A 7,074-nucleotide genomic window follows, 5' to 3' on the forward strand; every position below is an offset into this window, starting at 1 on the left:
ATGGAATAAGTAAAATATCGAACTAAACAAAAATAAGGCAAGTAAAATATCGCATGAAAGGTAAATAAAGCAAGTAAATAACGAACTAAGAAAATTGAAATGCAGGTCTAAGAAAGCAAGTAAAAATCGATGGAATTGTAAACTATGGCTAAAAACGCTGAGCTTTTGGGAACTCTAAGGGATCATAATCAGTTTTAACATTAGTGTAGATAGATTGGGATTGACGGATAACAATATATGGGTTCTAGAGCTAGAGTACGGCGGTATGACTACGTCACTGTCGTGATCATAACCAACTGTTTCTCGCAATCCTGACCAGTAGATTTCCACTCTGGCCCTGGAAGGGAGAGAACGCAAGAGCTGCACAAGACTCGTCAATACTCACGATCTCGCCGCAGGTAGGTTTCCACTCCTACGGAAAAATCGCCTGTTTCATTCTAGGGCTGATACTTAATGAAAACTTTCGCAACACTAACTATCTAGATCAGATACTAGGTGATCAATCAAGCATACATGCAATAAGAACAAGAATAAACAAAGAACAGGTCGAAATCCCAGATCTATAAACCTAGATGTTTTAATCGATTATGAGAGCCCCTTTCGGGAACCCTAAGCCCAACTCGGGATCTACTCAGACATGGCTGAGTTCGACATCATCATTGGTTTTATTAAAAGTAATGAAAAACAGTAAAGAAAAGAGATAAAGAAAGCTTCTCTATTGAAGAACTCGGACTTGAACAATCTTCTACAAAAATCTCATAAAAACGGCTAAAGGAAAAGGGTTTATGTAAAGTATGAAAAGCTATCTCTAAAAACGACCTAAATGACATGTATTTATAGTCTCCAATATTCCATGGTCTCTAGGGTTCCGGAATTGAGGCTGGGAATGACTTTGGGCTTCAGATAAGTGGGCTTTAAGTCGGAGGTTGAATGCCGCGGTCGGGAGTGTTGTGACCGCAGCAATTGGCTTGTTGGCCGCGGTCGGGAAGCTTCTGACAGCGGCAAATAGCTTGTTGGCCGCGGTCGCGTGAATTGCTGGCCGACTCCGCGTTGCTCCGGGGCTAATGGAATATCTTGAGATCCAACCGTTGGAATGTCTCCAAACCAAGTGCATTTGAAAGCTGGTTGATTCTTCTATAAGTTGTCCAATTTTGAGGGTGATCAGACGGTGAGAAGGTCTTCGTCTCTCCATGAGAGTTCTGACGGTCTGCATTTATCCAAAAGAGTCTTTTTGTTCCATTTTGTGCCTCTTTATCCCAAATTACCTGAAAAGTCTTTTAAAATCCGGAAACATAGAAATCCTTTGAAAACCTTTGAAAATGGAGTAAAAACACCTGTAAAAGATATTAAAATGATCCATAAAAATGGTCAAAATCCGGTGTTATCAACTCCCCCAGACTTAGTCTTTTGTTTGTTCTCAAACAAAACAAAGGCTAAATCTCGGCGAGAGGTTTGAAAATGCAGGAACTAAACAAAATCTCAGAGACTAAACTTCTAGACCAATATCAATCAGTATGCATCAATCGGGGATAGCCTAGAAAATTCTCACTAGCAATACAGACATAACTAGTCCGTTAATCCGTCATGCAGAAATCTATGCACTAAGATCTAACTTCCAGTCAACTAGCTCTTAACATTCATTAAAAATCTCGGTGGTTCTCATCAAAGAAAATCTAGGCAAGGCAATCTAGGCTAGGTGTAAAGAAGGATTATTTGGGGGTATGGCTTAAAGTGTTTAATGGTTACCTGAGGATCTGGAGGATGCAAGACATTATGCAAAACCGCAAGAGAGAGTGAAGCTGTTGGTATCCACAGTTTTCAGTCACTTTTTTCTCGACATAGATTCGTGGTCTTCTTCCTCAAGTTCTCTCCAAACTCCCCCAGACTTAGATTTTTGTAAATCTTTCAAAACAATAGCTCCTTAAACGAATAGTGGTTGCTCATTGCTCCATAAATTTCGACAATCTAAGACTCATTAGGCTTTTTGTTTCCCTTTCTCTTTTCACGTTTTTTTTTTTTTTTTTTAAATGAAAGGGAACACCTTTAGATATAGAGTCTTAGAGAGCACGAATTTACCAGTTAATATCTGTCTTGTAAAGCTTTATTATGTTTCTGATACTCTTCTTTCCCAATTCCATTCAGTCTCTTTTGCGAGTGACTGAAAACTGCGTCGCTCCTTTTCTCTCCGACGTTTTTGCACATATCTGCTGATATAAACTAAAGAAAGAATGCATGAGGATTGAAAACAAAGGTTTTGGGTTTAAGGTATGGTACCAGATAAAGATAAACTGGTCATCTAGGACGACAAAGAGTGGTAAAAGTGATGGTAAAAGACGTCCTAGATGTGTATGTCGATGCCTGCCTAAAATCAATGATGAGAAAATTAGATATCAATATTAAGTCCAAATAAAATGAGCTAGTATATCCTGTTAGAAAGAATCTCCATGAATAGAAGTCCTCTGGTAGGAGTTCGTAGTGCAAGTACTCTAGCTACCGCCTAGTCTAGTGCTAACCACAAATGAGCTATCATGCATAGTGTAAAAGTGTGCAGATCTAAATCATCATAGTTTTGCGTCAAACATTCCTGAAAAATACTTAATGTCGAATAGGTTACATATTAAAATTTAAAAAGTACTTGAAATTTAAAAGCAAAGGCAGGAAAATAATTAGTACGGATAGACATCCTCCCCCAGACTTAAATCACAGATGGTGAATAAAAGCAAAATAAGATAAAAGAAAAGAAAATGATGATAGAACCGTGATGGTAGTGAAGTGCTGGTCAATCACTCATCCTCTGAAGTGTCGTCTGTGAACTGGTGCTGCTCCTGTAAGAAGGTGACAACGTGCTCAAAGCGTCGTCCCTGTCTCTCAACTCTGCGCTCCAGATCGGAATGAGTGTGTGATGATGTGGATGATGAGGTGTGGCCGGTCGGAATGGATTGCTGAAATTGAGTACGGGCCGCAGCTGCATCACGCCTCGCCTTGGCCACTATGTACTGGCCAATGGTGAATGGTAATTGAGGTACGGATGGCAGGAAATCATCGGATTCCGGAGTCCATCGAGGGCGTCCTCCGTTGCACAATCTCGGGATAGCTGATGAAGGTAAGCGGACTCGGTGCTCCTCAGTGCCAGTGCAATACTTGTAACCAAACCTGTCTGGCACGAGAGATAGTGTGATCGCGAGAGAGATAAAGTAGATCATACCAGATATCGGGAAGTGGATCATCAGATGAGAAATCGAATCCTACAGTCTGTAGTATCGCTGTAATAGCACTCCCGAAGGCTGGAGTAGCGTCATCGCAACCATGTAAATCATGCTTCACCTTTATCATATTCTGCGATATGATCTAGGTAAAGCAGGCAAGTCGTGGGTCATCCATAAACGGAATCTGAAGTGTAATGAGCTCAGTCTTCAAGACACCTCCCATGTTGGCTCTAGAGAAGATCGTGTGTGCTAAAAGTTTGTGCACAACTCTTACTGCTGGGTGGCTAAGAAGGGCTGACTTAGATCTCCCACTATCGTAAGCTCCATTACCCATCTCTCTCCATAGGTTAAGATCAGGTTCATCTTCAAGGTAGATGCCATCAGTGTACGGAAGCTTAAGAGCTTCACAAACCTCGGAAATGGTGAGAGAATAAGGCTGTGCGCGGATGGAGAATGACAAGATGCCATCTGATGCTCTGGGGTTCCTCCTCTTCGTGTGGTGGAGTGTGACGGTCGCTAAAAGCTCACGGACTAGCTCAGGATAAGTCGGAAGGTTCAGCTCCAAGTAGGGTCTCAGCTTAAGTGCACCGATGTACCAGATCACATCCTCTCTGATTCCAAGCATCTCGAGTGTATGATAATCAATGCAAGGCGTGGGTTTGATGTTCAGCTTCTTGAAACGCCTTGCATAGCCCACTCTCGGGTTTGTCTCCCTCCCAGTGTATCGAATCTGTGGTGGTTCGAGAGGTGCTCGTGTTTCTCTTGAATGCTGGAGCAATCTCATCACATAGCTTCTTCTTCTCGGTATGGCTTGGTTCAGCATGTACTCTCCTAGAGTAGCATCGTCGGGAATATCATCGGAGCTGCCACCAGTTCGTCGGCTCCTTCGGGATCTGGTTTCATCTATTTTCTGTAAAATGAAATGATTCTTGGAAAAAGAGTGAATTTTGGATGCTAATTTTAACACATTAAGATCTGTTATACTAATACTAGTATAAAGAGATTAATTAAAATTATTAGCAAACAAAATTGATATTAAATCAGAGAAATCAAGTAGTTCATGACTAAATTCGGATTTTTTATGTTCTCAACATAGAAATCTTCTAAAAATCGGTTTTTATTGAGCAATTTCCATGTGAATTCTAAAGATTACCCAATACTAATCACTAATCACACAAGACTAAATCAAATTCATCAATTTTGCTGTTCCAAATTCGATTTTTATGAAGCATGAAGAATCCAAATTTCAAAAATCTCAATTCCTCTTAAGCTATGTGCTAAAATCGATTTTTAGATAACCTAAATGGATAATCTATCATTCTTAAGCTATTTTCACCATCAATAGACCAAGATTCTGGGTTTTTAAAGAAAACCCTAAGTTCAAAATCGAGTAAGAATGGTGAGTTTGAGGTTCATACCTTGCTGGAAAGAGAGAATTGATGGCAGAATTGAAATCAGCTTCGAAAAAGAGTGAGATTTGAGCCAAAAATCTCTTAAAAATTGAAAATGTGTTCTTTCTCCTAAATCTCTAAGTCTTTTGGAAGAGAAGAGAAGAAAGAGTCTTGATCCAAAAAGTTTATTTCTTTTATTTAAAAAGCGTTTTTGAAGCAAAAACGGAAAATTTCTGGAAATTTTTTAAGTTTACGGGAACTTACATTTTCTTGTTTGCACATTAGGAAAGTTTAAAACTTACGGAGGATCTTTTCGGGTTTTACCGGGAACATTTCAGGAAATACCGGGAATCACCAGGCAAAACCGGGAATCACCAGGCAACACCGGGAAGCGGCAGAAATCCGCGGAATCATCTCAACGACCAACGGCCGCGGTCAGGAGACGCGCGACCGCGGTAGCTGAGGGCTCGGCCGCGGTCACATTAACGGTGCCGCGGTCGATGCACCTTTTGCCGCGGTTCCGTCAGTTGCGACCGCGAGTCTTCCTCCTGCGGCCTATTGTCCAATCTTCTCGTCTTTGCCGGGCCGAGCACCTAAAAACCTACCTTTTTCTCCTTGGTTTTTTCTAATTATCTGATTTTTTTGTTTTTTGTTTTATAAAATACATAAAACTTAAAAAGAAAAAGAAAGCATAAATTCTAAAAAGGAAAAGAAAACTAAAAGAAAAAGTACCTAAATGGGTTGCCTCCCATTAAGCGCTTTTGTTTTAAGTCGTTTAGCTCGACGTAAGCATGAAGAATCAGGCTGATTTGAATGGCACTCCACTTGATGTGCCTTTATCACTTGCGGTTGGTGGAGGTTTTACTTCTTCTCCTTGAAGAGAAGTCTTCTTACCTTTACTCTTCTTTCGGACTTTAATGTTGTTCAGAACCTTTTTTGTGTTTTCGATCAGCTCCTGGATCTGGTCCTCACTAGTTTTTGTTGCGTCCGGTGGAATGATGATCTTGATCTTTGCAAAAGCTTTCGGCTTTTCCTTTTCTTTCTCTTTTGGCCTGTTTGCTTTACTTGGAAATTCATCTAAGATAGTAGGATAGTATGTCTTTCTGTCCACATTGAGGAAAACAGCATGCCGGTTTGCGTGATCGATTATTGCTCCTATTGTAGCTAGGAATGGTCTCTCGAAAATGAGTGGCCTCTCCTTGTCTTTATCCATCTACAGGACTTGGAAATCTGCTGGAACAATCTTATCTCCCACTAGAACTTGTAGATCATGAATCGCCCATTCAGTATCTTTTTGAGATGAATCTCCAAAGATAACCTTAACCGTCGATGTCCTTAAGGTTTTTATGCCCAATCTTTCGGCAAATGCCTTAGACATGATATTGACATTGGCTCTGAAATCGCACAAGCAGTCTGTAAACTTGATTCCTGAAATGAAACACTGGAAAACAAAACGTCCCGGATCATCGGCTTTGGTAAGCCTTTGAAACGGTGATCGTTCGGGTACCTTAAACGGTGGCTGCTTGGGATCGATGTCCTTGTACAGTGGTACAAAGATTGGGGTTTCTTCTTTCTTTCCATCGGTTCCGGACTCTTCTTCGGGCAATGTTGTTATGGCATTGCAAAACTTCTTAGGGTTATCTTCAACTCTTCCTGGAAGACCTCCACTTTGCCTCTTCATAGAGTCGGCTGTTTGGGCAACTTGCACATCTAACTTCTTTACGTGCGAAGATAAAGATTCAAACTTACCATTCAGAACATTGTACATGCAGTCCACTTTCACGTTCACGTCTTTAGACGCTTTTTCGTTCGTCATAACGAGCTGTTGGATTGACTGTTCAAGTCTACCGATTTATGAAGCTAGCTGGTTCGTCGTGACTCCCTGCTGTTGTACAAATTGATTGTTAAAATCCGTACCTTGGTAGTTATATGGTTGTCGCGGTTGATATGGTACTATTCCTCCAAAGTTTCCACCTTGAAACTTGTTTTGGAATGATTTTTGCTGAGGTGGGTAGTACTGATCTTGAGGGTTCTCCACATTTGGATTGCGGTAAGAGAGATTGTTGTAATTTGCATTCCAGAAGTTGTTGTTGAAGTTGTTGTTGGAACGATTTTGGTATAACACCAGTGCTCCTACGTAGTTCACATCTTCTTCTTGAAATGCTTGATTAATGTGATCGATATCACTAGGTCCTTCCTCTTCTGCGCCATTGTTGGTTTCACAAGCATGGATCGGGCGATTGTTGCTCTTCAGAAGCTGGCTCACCATGTTCTTCAACTCGGTTATCTCCTTGTTGTCTGTTCCGGCTTGCTTCATCGATCGATAATATTCAGGACAGTCATTGCTATTGGCTTGAGCCAAATTTTCGATGAGGGCTTTTCCTTGGGTTATCGTCTTTTGCCCAAAATCTCCATTGCTAGCTGTATCAAGTGAAAGTTTGTATTTTGGTTGCAAACCTCAGTAAAATGTGCTCAGC

The sequence above is a fragment of the Eutrema salsugineum genome, unplaced genomic scaffold, assembly GCF_000478725.1.
Source record: "Eutrema salsugineum unplaced genomic scaffold, Eutsalg1_0 scaffold_10, whole genome shotgun sequence".
NCBI classification, from domain to species: Eukaryota; Viridiplantae; Streptophyta; class Magnoliopsida; order Brassicales; family Brassicaceae; genus Eutrema; species Eutrema salsugineum.